Genomic DNA, 16,068 nt, shown 5'->3' on the forward strand with positions numbered 1-16,068 from the left:
CTTATCCTAACAGAATATTTGCTTTGCTAACTATACATCAGGTGAAAAAAGAGCATGTTTGGGTGGGAGTCAAAAGACTTGAATTCTTTAGTCCTATCCATTCTGATTACAGACTGGAAAAGGAAAGAAGAGCTAGGTGGTTTTAAAATTTGCCTCCTGTTTTAGAATTCTGAGCATATAATGTTTATTTCAAATAAGACCAGATAATGAGAAGAACTGAACAAAATTCTCTTTATAGTTTCTGTGAAGAAATCCTAGGTTGTTTGACTCCAGTGCCTTCATCTTAAATGACTCTCTGGTAAAATGAAGATACATAGCCTGCCCTTTCAGGTCCCTGGGAGATGTTGTCACTTTCCTGGCATGAACCAAAGACAAAGCGTAATGATGGAGCACTAGAAACCTTCCTCTTTGAATTGACAGCCATCACTTAGTTACCACTTTGAAACCATATTAGCCCGTTCTGATTCCACTTGAGTGTATGACTAACTGACCTCAAATTGTTTGTATGTTGAAAGCACAGATGAACATAGTTTTGTTTTTGTTTTTTAATAGGGTCTCTCTCTGTCACTTAGGCTGGAATGCAATAGTGTGGTCATGGCTCACTGCAGCCTTGAACTCCTGGACTCAAGAGATCCTCACCCCTCAGCCTTCTGAGTAGGACTACAGATGCTACAGATGCATGCCACCAAGCCTAGCTGATTTTTTTTCTAGTTTTTTCGTTTGTTTGTTTTTAGAGATGGAGTCTTGCTATGTTGCCCAGGCTGGGCTTGAACTCGTGGGCTCAAGAGATCCTCCCACCTCAGCCTCCCAAAGCACTGGGATTGCAGGAGTGAGCCACAGTGCCTGGCTAACACAATTTTTAAAGTATAACAGTATGTTGCTAAGATTGCACTATCTTATTCTCAAATACATGGAAAGAGGTTTTATCAAATGGCATGTGAGGTCAGCACAGACAACTGCATTCACTTGATCTAGTAATCCTATCTAAAAATAGAAAACACACTGATTTCAGCAATACAGTATGTCATTGATGTAGAAATTATGAATGTACAATTACAGGGTAAACTAAAACTGCCCAGCCCTTAAGTTATTATGTGTTAATGCGAATGGATATTTGTCATCTGCTGTATGAGTGTCAGCCTCATACACATATTTTTTGGGAATGCCGAATGTCAGACAGCTCACAAGAAGCAAAGGTCATAACTCACTATAGCCTCAAACTCTTGGGCTCAAGTGATCCTCTTGCCTCAGCTCTCAAGTAGCTAAGATTATAGGCCTGAACCATCAAGTCCAGCTGTTCCTCAGATTTTGACCTTTTCTCTGAGATGCTCTGAATCTGCAGATTCTCTGCTGTGAAAACATTGTGTGTGATTTAATGACTTAAAATATTATTGGTAGATTCCATGAGGTCACTGAGATTTACTCTTCATTGGTCACCCTTTCTACCTGATAGGATATTTTATGTTTGACCTGGCAGGGATCATTATTGCAAATTGTCCCAATGCTTTTCAAGTTTCAAAGGCCACTGACTATTTAATGGATTAAAGGACCTAAATGACTTCATCCTACTTCTCCTAATTTGCATCCTAGAAGATAAACAGATGAGACAATTGAACAAAAGATTGCATTTGAATAAATGTGAAAGTATTTTAAAATGTGTGGTTTTGTCTTAGTGTGAATTATCAGCAATAGACCAAATGAAATAGCTCCCATTTTTGTGCAGTTTGTGTTTTATACCAATGCCAGACCACCCAAGCAGCTGACCCAACAAGGCACTGGTTTTCTGTAGACTTTAGTCTGAGGGCCATTGAGTTATATAAGTCCTGGGTACTTTCCTAAACTAGCAAAAGCAAGCATGCTAACATCAGAAAGTAAATTTCAGATACTCCAACAAGCCACGTATTGGTAAATTTCAAATATTCTGTCTAACTGCATGTTGGATAGTCACGCTCTTCTTTAAATCAATGGTTTCCAGACTTTGGTATATCTCAGAATCACCTGGTGTGAGGCTGCTGGTTCTAGGATGTTCATCTTCCTTCATCTGAGTAGGTAGCTTCGTGAAGGTCACAGTTGCAGTAGAGTCAAAGGAAGGTGACAACTACATGTTCACTGAGAGCATCTGAATCCACCCTGGCAGTTAGAAGGCTGGCAAATACCATATTCCTCCTAGTCTATCAGTAGCCTGTTTTTGTATTAGAAAAATTACATAAATATATCGTTTTAATTATATGAACACATTATCCCCAGTTCATGAAAAGATCTTAACCAATCTTAAAACTCTCTATCAGATTTCTTTTGGGGGTAGGGAAATACATTCGAATGTTAAGTTTGGTTTTTCAATTTTTATATATTGGATAGCACCACATTTTATCCATTTTGTTTCTAAAATACATCTCCAAGCAGACAATAGGGCCTGATTTTTATTATAAAATATCTTTGTAATGGCTTCATTGGTTTGTCTTTTTCTTTCTTGCTCTTAGCAATCTGAAGATAATAATTTCAGTGTAACTGCTTTGAGAGGTTAAAGGGCACAGTTTAGTAAGATCAGCACTGAGAAAAACTTAATTGCACCACATACTTTCAAAGAAAAAGTTTTGGCATCTTGCCCCAAAGAATGCCAGGAGCCCAGTGGAATTCGTCCCGGGGTTGGATGATGTTTAGAGGTCGGTAAGAGCAGGTGCACCATCACTTGACCTGCACAGTCAGAGGATGGCTTAGGTCAATAGCAGTGGTGATGGAGCTGGGGCCATGCCTACTGGGTTGCAGGACTCCCTACCTGATGTTCCTTTTTCCTTAAAACCATCCTGGTGAACTGGTCACATAAGACCTAGCATACCTTAGAGCCAGGACGAGCTCTATAAGCATCTTGTCCAGGGCCTCATGACTGGCAAGTGACAGAGCCAAGATTAGAACCTTAAAACCTGGACCTCCCAACTCCCATCCCAACCATCAGAGCCAACCATCTCAATAGATTTTGGAGACCCTAATGTTTAGACAGGGACTGATCATAAATAAACCAGTTTCTTTGTGGGTCCCCCAAGCTATTTCTCTGTGTGTGTACTGAGCTCTTCTACATCCCTTTACTCACCATATATTGGACCGTAAGCATTTGCCTGCCTTGCGCTACAGTATTCATAGCTTATTTATGAGACGTCATTGAGCCAGTAAGGGGAGGGCACCAGTGATCTGCCATAGCAGCAAAAGACCAGACTCCTATAGAATCCTCACGTACACCCTTAATCCCACTGAAATTGCATTACCGTGCCACCACATGGCCACGGCGACCCCTGCCCCCTTTCCCTGCAGTGACAATTTACTGGATCAGGCCTTGCAGTGACGGCCAGCTTCTTCTGAACTTGAAGAGCCAGGTGCAAAATGAAAATGCAGGCCACTTGTTCAAAAGGCAGGAAAAAAGGGCCATTCACGATACTAAAATAAAAACGTTTCCCTTTCTTCCATAGTTTCTCTCTAGATTTTTCCAGATATTTTTGTTTGCATCTTAATGTCATTCTTAATGTCATTTTAAATGATTTATTTTAAATTATCAGTGTGAATCTTACCAACCATCCTTCAATTGTGTGGTACAAATTTTAGATGCAAATATAAGACCATTTACCGTGTGTGTGGGATCACTGACACGCAATTTGTATTTTGTAGCTAGTTCATATATGTATCTTATATTAACCAGAACAGTGGAAATGCTGCACAAAGGTCCTGTTTTGATTTTACTTATTGATATTAGCACATCCTCAACACTCCTTCCCTATGGCTTGCTAGTAAATAAGGAAGAACTGAAAGGAAAAGGAACTCAGTTGCCCTATCTTTACCTTTCCTTCTGGGTTGTCATTTTCAGTGTAAGTGCTTGGCCAATATAGGGAAGTAACAAGAGTAAGAAAGAATATGGCTGGGTTCCTTGGTCATTCATGTCTCTGAGAACTCCAGTGCCGCCTTTCTGCATTTGAAGCAAGTTGTGCTTAGAAAGTATGACCTTTAGGACTGTGCACACCAGTGCTTACTCAGTCACAGACAGAACATACTTACCTTTTACAGACTTTTTGAGTCCTTACTGAACTCCCTATGCACCAGATTCACCAGAATTCTGGACTCATGGAGCACCATGAATGTGGTATGCAAATGTGGTATGCAAATGTGGTAGCAAGGAGCACATAACTCCTCTGCTCACATTTGTGCAACATGGTCCCATTGAACTTCACTTGAAAACACGAGTTCGAAGATAAAATGATTAAGAATTTCAAGACAGTGCCATCAGACTATTGAACCAAGCTTGAGGCCCTTCTGAGGGCAAGGCTTTGTGCACATCACATGCCCGTGAAGCTGACCCTGCTTGCGTGATTCTCTGACATGAAGAAAGAAATTCCATTGTGGTTTAAAAAAAAAATTTTCAGAACAAATTTAATTTGGACTTGAGTACCCAGGTGTTAGCAATATTCTACAGATTCCAGAAAACAGTTTAGTCCATTGTTGAAAGAGTGCCCTTGAAAGCATGTCTTTTTTAATCCCATTACCTTATTTGTCTCAGTTCCTTTTATTTATTTGTAGCTTAGTGAATCTCAGGCATCACATCCAAACCGGACCTCCTCAGGGAGGACCCTGGTACAATCTGAGGACAGAGCACAGGGAGGTCTGGGGTGGGACCGGGTGGAGTGGGGAGTGCCCCTAGAAATCCAGGTCAGGCAAGGGCACAGAAGTGAACCTTTCAGGGTCAGAGAAAGATCTAGAAGGACATGAAATCACCAGCTAGTCCTTCCTCGCTCTACCTCTCCCTTGGACCTGTATGATGGTGGTGGGAGCATAAAGGACTTTGAAAATAGAAATAGCATTTTGTAAGTGTCATGTAGGAGGCATCGTGCTGAGGTGCTGCATGCAGTATTACACGATCCTAACAATAGCCTTATGGGGGAAGTTCTCTTCTGAGTCCTTTTGGTAGACAATGAAGCTGAAGCTCAGGAAGGTCACATGGTATTATAAGGCTGGAAGCATTGGAGCGGGGCTGTTGGGGATGCTGAACAAGAATGCAGACATGAGAGTCTTACTGAGCTGCAGAAGTGTATGGCCTCATGTTTTGCCAGAGTTTGAAGGGGAACTCCAGATTACTAGATTTGGGGGAGATAGTTGCAAGTGATGGAAGAGCCATTCTGAGCGAAGATTTGGTGGTGATCTGGACTCACTGAGTTCAATAGTTGGTGCTGCTGATCACTTAGTCATCTGGGCCTTTATTGAGCTTTTGTTCCTGCCATCATAGCTGCCTGACTCTTGGATTCCCAACTCTGGCATCCAATGGCCTGTGTCAAGGTTCAGCTCAGCTTCTGACCAGCTGTATTACCTTGACTGTATTATCTTGGCCAAGTCCCTATGGCTCACTTTGGTCTTTGTTTCTTCATCCATGCAAGGGGGATGGTCATGCCCAACTCTCAATACTGTCACAAAGGCAAAAATGAAAGAACATTGGTTAAAGTTACTACAGGAGTGCCAGTGCCGAGGAAACCCTCAGCTCTGAGTGTTGGCTTCTGTCCATTCCTCCTGAGCTTCTCTCACATCTCATGTGGGTGTAGTAGGTCCTCTGGACACAGCATTGAGCCCAGCCCATGGGTTCCTCATACAGCCAGCACCTTGGTCTGTAGCAAATAAAAAAAAACCACCTGAAAGGAACTGGCCAAATATCCCTGGTAGCTGACACTCACAGTTTCTTTGTGTGATGATTTTGTGTATTAGTCATTTTCTTGTTGCTTATAACAAGATACCTGAAATTGGGAAACTTATAAAGGAAAAAAAATATTTCTTATAGTTGTGGAGGCTGAGAAGTGCAAGGTCCAGGGGGCTGTATCTGGTGAGGGCCTTCTTGCTGATGGAGATGGAACCAAGGCAGTACAGAGCATCACATGGCAAGGGGGCTGAGTGTGCTAGCTCAGGTCTCTCTTCCACTTCTTATAAAATCACCAGTCCCCTCCCATGATAATCCATTCATCCATTAACCCATTAATTTATAAATCATTCGTTATCCATGCATGATTAATAAATTAATGTCCTCATGACCCAATCACCTCTTAAAGGACCCACCTTTCAGTACTGCCACATTGGGGATTAAGATTCCAACCCATGACATCTGGGACACATTCAAACCATAGCAGTTGGTGATAGTTACAGAGGAACGTGTAGAAAGATTGGAAAAATATAACCAACCCTGGGTTTGTTGGATGCTTTTTCTTGCTCAGATAAATGTGACACGAGCACTGTGGTGGGGGGGTGGGTTTGAAGGGGTCTGGTTCCCCAAGAGGTATGTGGGCATCTTTCCTGGCAGCCCAACAGATAGAAACTCATTAATCCACACATTGACTCTATTTCAGGGAAAGATGATGTAAACTCCTGCATGTTGAGGGCAGGGCAGGGCTGAAATAGCATCAAGGCATGAAGGTTTCCCTGAGCCACCCTGAGTTATCAGAAGGGTTCTTAAAGAAGTCACATCATTTTTATCACTACTCCTGCTGTGCTTGTCCCATAATTTTCCGACTTCTCTTGTGAGAATTTTTATAGCCCAAGTGTCCTATGATTTAACCTTGAATTTGGTAATGTCTGTGTTCCTTTAGCAAAGCAGGCTGAAAGTGTTGAGGTCCGCCTTCCTTGGGAAGACTTCTGTGGTGGCGCAGTATTGAAGGCTAGGCCTGGTCCAAGTTGGCACAAGCCTTTGTCTCCAACCTTGGTGGGAGGAAGGTCAAGGCAGATGAGTGTCCTTTCAGTACAGGAAACTGCCATTTAGGGAGGCTTGCTTTTATAACTGAGACACCGTGGAGTGAGTTAGAACACTAAGAAGGGGGAAATAGGCTGGGCGTGGTCACACCTGTAATGCCAGCTATTTGGGAGGCTGAGGCAGGTGGATGGCTTGAGCCCAGGAGTTTGAGGCTGCAGTGAGCCATGATTGTGCCACTGCACCCGAGCCTGGGCAATAAAGTGAGACCTGTATTCTAAAAGAAAAAAAAAGAAGTAGGTACAGTTCACCAAGGAGGCTTTCTAAAGGAGTGGACTTTAGCACATGCCATTCAGGAAGGAACTTGGAGCTGGGGAGATGGGGAGACAGTGCGATAGGGGTTTTGGCAGCTGGTATAAGGCGAATCTTCAGCAGAGTAACTCAGGTTCCCCCAGCTTTGTGGTTGAGTTGTGGACTCTTTGGGTGAGAGAATACCCCAGACCCGGGGTGGTTTCTGCTGAACCGAGGAGGAACTGCTCCAGAAACATGACTGGGATCCCAGTAACGGTGGTTAAACAGCTAACAAAGAGGAGTCTGGAAGGCTGGCCCTTGTTCCCGTTGGCTGGAACATGCTGGGTAGATGAGTTAATTGGGGGCCCTCACAGGGAGTGCTCATTGTGCTACTCTTAATGAGAGAATCCAAGCGCCCCATGGGATGTAATAATTAGGAAGTGTGTTATCAGTAGATCAGCTGTCTGTCTCCCAATGTATGCCTTGTATACGCAGGAAGAAGTAGAAACTTTCCTTTTTTTTTTTTTTTTAACAGGGTCTCACTCTGTCACCCAGGATGGAGTGTAGTAGTGTGATCATAGCTCACTGCAACCTCCAACTCCTGGGCTCATGCGATCATCCCATGTCAGCCTTCTGAGCAACTGGGACTATAGGTCTACCCCACTATACCTGGCTAACTTATTTAGTTAAATATAGATATGGTCTTGCTATGTTACCCAGGCTGGTCTCGAACTCCTAGGCTCAAGCAGTCCTTCCGCCTTGACCTCCCAAAGTGCTGAGATTATAGGCATGAGCCACATTGCACCCAGCCAGAAACTTTCTTAATCAAAACCAGTTTAAAAACCCATCATTTGGTCCTCATTTCTCATTTTAGCTTTGTTTCTTCAGTGTGGCTCTGTCCTGTTGGGGCCCATTCCCCTCAGGGTGGTGAGACATAAGGTAAGGGCGTTCCTTGTCTCCTTCACTCTACCGCCCTCGGGTCCCCTGGAAACTCAGCCCCACTCAGGTCCCCAGGCAGTCCAGACTCAGGGCAATCCACCTACCTTACTAAGACCAAGACCATCACACCTTCCGTTTTGTCACCCATAAAACGGAGCTGATGCTTTCTCCTTCTTAGGGTTGTGAGGTGAACTAAATCAAGACACAAATGTATCCTTCTTAATGCTGTACAGGTTACTCTTTTAACCTCTCCATCCCTACCTCCTTTTCTAAGATGAAATTCCTTAAATCTTAGAGTTGGATGATTTTTCCTTTTCCCTGTATTTCCTCTTCCTCACTTCCAGTTCAGAAGGAGAAGCATCCCATCCTGCCACCCACAGCTGGCCCTCTTCATCTCCTGTGATCTCCATTCATCATCTGTCCATCTTCACTAGCATCTTCTGAAACATCTCTTTCAGTGGCCGTCACTGCCTTTTCAGCATAAGACATGATTGGGACTCTCTTCCTGTCTGTGTTTTTCCTTAAGCTGCCTGCATACTTCTCTGGCCTTCCCTTCACTACAAAATTTCTTTAGGAAGTGGGCTGTCCCTGCTTCCTCTTCTTCACTTCCCAGCCCTTCTGTAGCCCCTCTATAAACTGGTTTCCATTCCACGCTTTGCACTGATGCTGGCAAAGACATCGGAATTTTCCATTTCAGTGGCCTTTGCCAAGTCCTCGCCTTCTGGTTGCCTTGACTGTGAAGACACCCCCTCCTTCTTAAAATTCCCTCCTCCTCTGTGACAGGGCCCTGTCCTGGATCTTTGCCAACATCTTCTGCATCCTTTGAGGGTGGTTCTCCCACTAGAGATCCCCTGAATTAGGAGGCACCTGAAAGGTTTTTCTCCTCTGTACCTTCTGCTTGCCATCCCACCCACTTCTGTGATGATAATAGGTTCCTCTCTGCTGATGATAACGCCCAAGTCTTCATTTCCAAACTCTGCTCAGGCTGAGCAGCTGCACAGACACCACCCACATGGCTTCCAAACTTGATAGTCCTTCTCACTCTCCTTATCTGGTGTGGGTAGAATTGTGTCCCCCACCCCCCTCAAAAAATATGTTGAAGTCCTAACTCCTACCTACGAATGTGGCCTTATTTGGAAGTAGGGTCTTTGTAGACATAATCAAGTTAAGATGAGGCCATGCTCAATGAGGGTAGGCCGCAGTCCAATATGACTTCTGTTCTTATCAGAAGCACACAGACACAGACACACAAAACACCACGTGATGATGAAGGTAGAGATGGGAGTGATGCATCTACAAGCCAAGGACTGTCAAGCATTGCAGGCTATCACAGAAGCTGGAAGAAAGATCTTCCCCTAGAGCATTCAGAGAAAATGTGGCCCCACCTTGACTTTGGACTTCTCACCTCCAGAACTGTGAGAGAATAATTTCTGTTGTTAAAAGTCACTCACTTTGTGGTACTTTGTTCTGGCAGCCCCAGAAAACCAATATATCACCCGATGTCTCCAGTTCCCTATGGGATTCACTATCCTTTTAGGAATCCAAGCTGAAAGTCTCAGAATCATCCCTGAATCGCTCCCTCTTGCCTTAATACCCAGTATTTCATTTCTGCCTCAGCTGAGTGTGCAGTCCCCACCTCTTCCCTAAATAAGTATGGTCGCCCTGACTCTGCCCTCTTCGGTCTCCTATCTATCCATCCAGCTGCGCAATCTGGATAATTTTGCTGAAACAGCTCTGATTGCATCACCGTCATCGTAGCACACATTGTCTGTTTCCCTCCCGCCTCCAGCAGTTGGCTGCATGTTGGAATTAACCTGGGGAGATTTGAAAGCTTTCATGCCCACCACACAACCCCATCTGACAAATCAGAATCTCTGGGGGTGATGCCCCGGCATCAATATTTTTTAAACTTCTGCTGTGATTCCAGTGCACAGCCAGGCCGGAGAACCATTTGCTGATAGAATATCACAATAGTCTGAGGAAGCCTAGGGAAGAAAAGATAGATCTAAGGCAATGGTTCTCAACTGGGGGTGATTTTACTCTCCGGGAGACACTTGGCAGTGTTTAGAAACATTTTAGGTCATCAGAACTGTGGTGGTGCTCCTGGCATCTAGTGAGTAGAGGTCAGGGATGCTGCTACACATCCACAGTGCCCAGGACAGCCTCACAATAAAGAATGATCCAGCCTTAAATGTCACTAGTGCCGAGGTGGAGCAATCCTGATTTAAGAGTGAGGAGAGGAGCAGCAATGCTGACCTTGAGTTTGGGACAGACAGATAGAGTAGACACCAGTGCTGAGATGGCACATGCCACCTCACACTGAAGTACCGCCTATGCTGTGCCCATTTGGCAGCCCGGTATGTTGAAACTTTTTGTGCCACACCAGTTTCCATCATAGGAAGCCTCAGCCTGCTGATGCCAAACTTATTCTCTTGCCTTCCTTTTGAAAATGAGGTTCATTGGAGGCCAGGTGTGTTGGCTCACACCTGTAATCCCAGCACTTTGGGAGGCTGAGGTGAGCAGATCACTTGAGGTCAGCAGTTTGAGACCAGCTTGGCCAACATGACGAAACCCCTTCTCTACTAAAAATACAAAAGCTGGGCATGGCGGCACACACCTGTAGTACCAGCTACTCGGGAGGCTGAGAGGCAGGATAATCACTGGAACCTGGCAGGCAGAGGTTGCAGTGAGCCAAGACTGTGCCACTGCACTCCAGGCTGGGCAACAGAGTGAGACTCCGTCTCAAAAAAATAAATAAATAAATGAGGTTCAGTAGAATGTTTTTATCAGGAGAGAGAGGCTTATTACACCTCAAATTGGCTTTTGCCAAATGGAACAATCACTGTTCTGGTGGTTCCTGAGGCTTCTAATGAGGACACTGACAGTCGTTAAATAAACAAGTGATTAGTTGAGAAGAGATTGGCTAACAGAGGTTCCGTGTATGCTCATTGTCATCGATGTTGGCCAGTTTCACGATGGTGACCTGCCTAGGCTCTGCCACTACCATTAAAGAGAAACAATAGCAATGATGGCTTATAGTTCATAGAGCTTTACCATTTATAAGCATTTTCCTATATACCAACCAGTTTGATTTTTCAACTCTTACCTTTATGCAGTGTCATTTCCTATAAAGGAAAGTATAGCATATATACAAGAGGTACTTAGAAAATACATGAAGAAAAAAAACTAAAAAGAGTAAGGGATCGGCTGGGCGTGGTGGCTTATGCCTATAATCGCAGCACTTTGGGAGGCCGAGGCAGGCAGATCACAAGGTCAGAAGATCGAGACCATCCTGGCCAACATGGTGAAACCCCATCTCTACTAAAAATACAAAAAAATTAGCTGGGCGGGGTGGCTCACACCTGTAGTCCCAGCTACTCAGGAGGCTGAGGCAGGAGAATTGCTTGAACCCAGGAGGCAGAGATTGCAGTGAGCCAAGATCGTGCCACTGCACTGCAGACTGGGCGACAGTGCAAGACTCCATCTCAAAAAAAGAGAGTAAGGGATCAAAAGATACATATTTTTTAAACCCACATTGGATGAAAAATAAGAAATTTAATTCTGGTAGTGGAGGACAAAGTATTTGCCAAATTGATAAAGCTTTGCGAAAGTCTGATTATGGAAAGGACCCAACAAATCTAGACAATCCACATTCTAAATTCCTGGCTCCATGCTATGTGTCCAGTCTGTGTTTTTAAATGTATCCAGCATTTCTAACAGCACAGAATTATTAATATGTTGAATATTTTTGGTACTTTATATAAAAAGTGTCTTTTCTGTTTGAATTGTACTATTTAAGAATTATTGCTGTATTTATCATTCTGTTTTCTCCAAGTAGAGAGAAGGCCCACATATTTGCTACCAGAACACATCTGTAATTTTTGTCATGGGGAGCAATGTGAAAATAGGGGTCACAAGGTCAGGCGCAGTGGCTCATATCTGTAATCCCAGTACTTTGGGAGACCAAGGTGGGTGGATCACCTGAGGTCTGGAGTTCGAGACCAGCCTGGCCAACATGGTGAAACTCCACCTCTACTAAAAATACGCACACAAAAAAACTTAGCTGGGCATGGTGGCACATGCCTGTAGTCCCAGCTACTTGGGAGGCTGAAGCAGGAGAATTGCTTGAACCTGGGAGGAGGAGGTTGCAGTGAGCCGAGACTATGCCACTGCACTCCAGCCTGGGTGACAATGCGAGACTCTGTCTCAAAAAAAAAAAAAGAAAATAGGAGACACTTAACACAAACTTATTTTAAGCAGAATTTATTTAAAATTAAAAATGCTGTGTAATGGGACTTGAAGAGAAAAAAATAAAATTTGTTCAAGCAAGTGTGAGCTTGTTGTTCTGGCTATTGACTTCCTTTGAGGGGCAATGAGGAAGGATTACACCAGGGTGTGTTTCATGTTGCATAAATGTTCCATAAAACACCAAAATTGCAGAGGAATTAGTAGTTAGAAAGAATGTGGAAATATCCTTCCTCGGTGATTAATGACTCCACACTGAGGAGTCCTTTAGAAGCCAAATGAAATCTGAAATAGAATACTAGAAAATTGGAAGAAGTAGGCATTTGACAAAATATTTGCTAACTATGTGACTAGGGTAAGGATATGTCGGTAGATCATTATGCAACTTGATGAATTCTCGGTCAGTTGAACAGTCATAGTCATATTAGCACAGAATGGTGATTCGATTTCTGGCATATAATAGGTGCTTAATGAATCTTGAATGAATAAATGAATGAATGAACAAACAAATGAAAGAATGAACCAGTCAGCTGACTAGGATGATGTCCATAGAGGTCTACATGGGATTCCCTCACCCTGGTTTTGTGTTCAACATTTCTATCAATGATTTGAATCCCAGACACATAAAGCATATTTACTTATACTTGAAAACAGAACAAATCTGGGAAGATGATTAATGTAATAGATTACAGAAGAAAAATTCAATATGATCTTGCCAGGTTAAAAATAGGGCCAAGATGTACAGGCATCAGCCAAAGCCCTAGGTATGAGTTTAATATGTCAACTGGAGTGTGGGAGCCTCCTATTTTGAGGGTGATTGTGAAAGAGACTGGGAAGTGTTGTCTCGTTCCCCATCATTCAACCTTCTCACAGAAGTTCCAGAGGCTATTTGGCAGTAAAAGCTCCTTTCTGCTTGTCAGTCCCCATTCTTTTTGCTCCTTTTATGGTATTTGTCACTATTTTACACTGTTAACTTTATGCCCTTCACAGAACCTTTCTCTAATTTCATGATTCCACTTTGGTCTTATTTCTCTCGTTTTCTGATTTGTTGTTCTTAGTTTCTTTTACCCTCTTTTTAAGATTTTTCCTTTACCTTTATGTTTAAAAGGCAGTGTACCCTAAGCTGTGATCTTGGTATACTTAAAATCTGTCTCTCTCTCTGGTTGTTTAACATTCACTTAAAATATATTTTTTGAGGACCCACTGTGTGCCCAGAAGTGTTCCAAGAGTTGGTAATACAGCGGAGAATAAGACAGATAAAAATTTCTGCCTTTAAGAAGCCTGTATTCTAGGAGGATGGGAAGTAATGAACAAGTAAGTGAATAACAGTGTTGAGTTGTGGTTAAAGCTATGATGAAACTCAAATGCAGGTTAACGGGACCAGGAATGTCAGGGCTGCTATTTTAGACAAGAGAGGCGGGGATAGTCCCCTGAGAAGATGGCATTTGAGCAGAACTGGACTTCCTGTTCTCCCAAGGCTGCCTCTACACTGAAAACTCCCAGATGCTGGTCTCTGGCCAGCTCCTCTCTTCTGGAGCCATATTCCTGAATGCCGCTTGGACAGCCCCTGCAGGATGTCCTAAGAGCACTCTCAACCACACTTGCTAATTTCCCCTACCAAACTTCTTCCTTCTCTTTGGTTCCCCATATTGGTTCCCAGCATGACCATCTCCTCACTCACCCAAGCTAGAAACTCTAGACTTCCCTCGAAATACCCCTCCACCTCTACTCATACAGATCCAATCCAATGGCATCTGGGTCCTCACTTCCTCCCCATGCCATAGTTCAGGTCCACACTGTCTCTTGGCTTGTACTGTTTCGGGAGACTCCTGACTAGTTTGCCAGCCTCTAGTCTCACCCTGTCTTCCACGTTACCAATAGAATGACCTTTTAAAAGCATGGATCAGCTCTGCTCTCGAGCCTTCTATCTCTACCTACTGCCTCCAGAGCTAGCAAGGTGTTCAACCTATCTGGTTCCCAACCTACTGGTTCAGCCATCTCCCATCAGTCCCTCCGTCAGAACAATCACTTCCTGACCCTTTGACAGTACCCTCTTTTTCCTCTCATATCCCCTTCAATTTTTCCCAGAACTCTTTCCCTTCATCTTCCCTACCTTTCCCTTCCCTACCCTACCCAGCAGGTTTCTAAGCATTACTGCAATAGCCAACTCAACTCTGCAAAGCTTTTTTCAAATTCTCTTCCCCCTCCACCCATTTTCTTTGTTGTGATACCATAGTGCTTGTAGCAGGCAGGAGAACACTGTTTTAGAAGAGTTTTCTGTGTCCCATTAGCTTGTGAGTTACCCAGAGACAGGCACTGTCACTCGTTCATGTCTGTGTTGCTTGTAGACGTTGGCGCTAGGGAGGTTATGTCATACATGTTTACTGAGCTGGCTGCAATTCTACAGAAGACTTACACATAAGTCAAACCATGTGAAACTGCTGTTCTTAGTCAATATCAGCAATTTCATATGTTCAATCTAATACATCTGTTTTGTTCTGTATTTTTGTTTTCCTGTTTTGGCTTTCAGAGGTGTTCTTACCTTTAACCAGACTGCCTTAGAGCATGGGGCTCAAAGATATATTTTCAGCTCTGGAAGACATTTTCCATCCTACTCATTCTACTTATAGAACTTTCCTGGCCAGAAATGGATGCATGTCTCAGAAATGTTATAAAAAATATTCTTTTCTCTCTTCCTCTTGACAATTTTTGTTGTTCAAATGGTTTGTCATAAACAGTGAGAATTTGAGGCTATCAAGTGATATAATGGTAATTTCTAGAATTGTAATATATTATCATCCTAGTGAAAAGAAAATGAAGTTGTGAATAAGACAAAAGTGATGAATTGTTCATTTATATATAATTTTTCAGAGGGAAGGTAGATGCAGGTATAACTGGAGGATGTGTGAATATTTTGTCTAATGGTTTTGATCTCTATGATGTAGAACTAGCATTGTTCTTAAATTAAGACTGTCTCTCATATTCTGCCTTTTCACCAGTATCACTATTAAAATGATATTCTTAAGCAACAGCCAGAAAATTATTAGTCTCTGGGTTCTATAATCAGATGACTTGGCTGGACACTTTAAAAACCAGTAGCATAGCTAATCACAGTATCTTCTTTTGTGCTGAATTGAATTTTATTTTGGTCTTAATTCTCATTCGAACTGCTGGGAGAACAAGCCTGTTACAAACCAACACTTGCCACCTTTCTATTTGAATGGACTTAAGTAGTCTTTGCAAAAAATGTTTTTAAGACTGTCCTATCAGGACACACCATAGGGTTTTCCTATGGAAATAATTGTATCACAAATGAATCTTTTTTCTAAAGTCTGTGGTTTTAGGCTGCCATACTTCTCAGTCTTCTGACCAGGAGACAATAAAATTGTCTGGGGCCTTAATTTGAGGGAATACATATTTGATTGTGGGCGTGGTCTTCTAAGACAATGGGTAAAGGGAAAAAGCAGGATGTAAAATTAAATGTTGAAACAAGCTAAACTGGCTTTGAAAATCTTCTCAAGTGTAACACATCTAGAAGCATTAAATGTAAGACGGTTTGAAGGATTTTCTATAACCAAGGTGTTAAAAGATCAGGTTGTTAGAGGATTTTTATTCAGTACCGTATCCTTTTTGTTTTAAGGAGTTGAGCAAGAAACCATCAAAACTTAGGAGAATGTTTTTAGGAGAAGGTGGTCTCCAACTTGTCTTTATGTTTGCTTCCAAGATAAGTGTTAAGCCCAACCAGCTAGCGGACTATTCATGATTTGAGAATCCTATTATTGGTCATCCCTGTATTTGATTTGAGTCTCTCTCATTTTTTATAGGGACAGTGAAGGTCAGTTGGTCAGCCAAATGCATAAAAAATGGTGCGGAAATTAGTGATGCTTGGA

General features: G+C 42.9%; 1 protein-coding gene across 2 annotated transcripts in view; it reads left to right on the plus strand.

Annotated features, from left to right (window-relative positions):
• Nucleotides 1-16,068, plus strand: part of GPM6B (glycoprotein M6B) — a 161,366-nt gene that overhangs the window by 98,436 nt on the left and 46,862 nt on the right. The window lies entirely within an intron of this gene.

This window comes from Aotus nancymaae, unplaced genomic scaffold (genome assembly GCF_030222135.1).
Source record: "Aotus nancymaae isolate 86718 unplaced genomic scaffold, 86718_ANA_hifiasm-v0.15.2.pri h1tg000058l, whole genome shotgun sequence".
NCBI lineage: Eukaryota > Metazoa > Chordata > Mammalia > Primates > Aotidae > Aotus > Aotus nancymaae.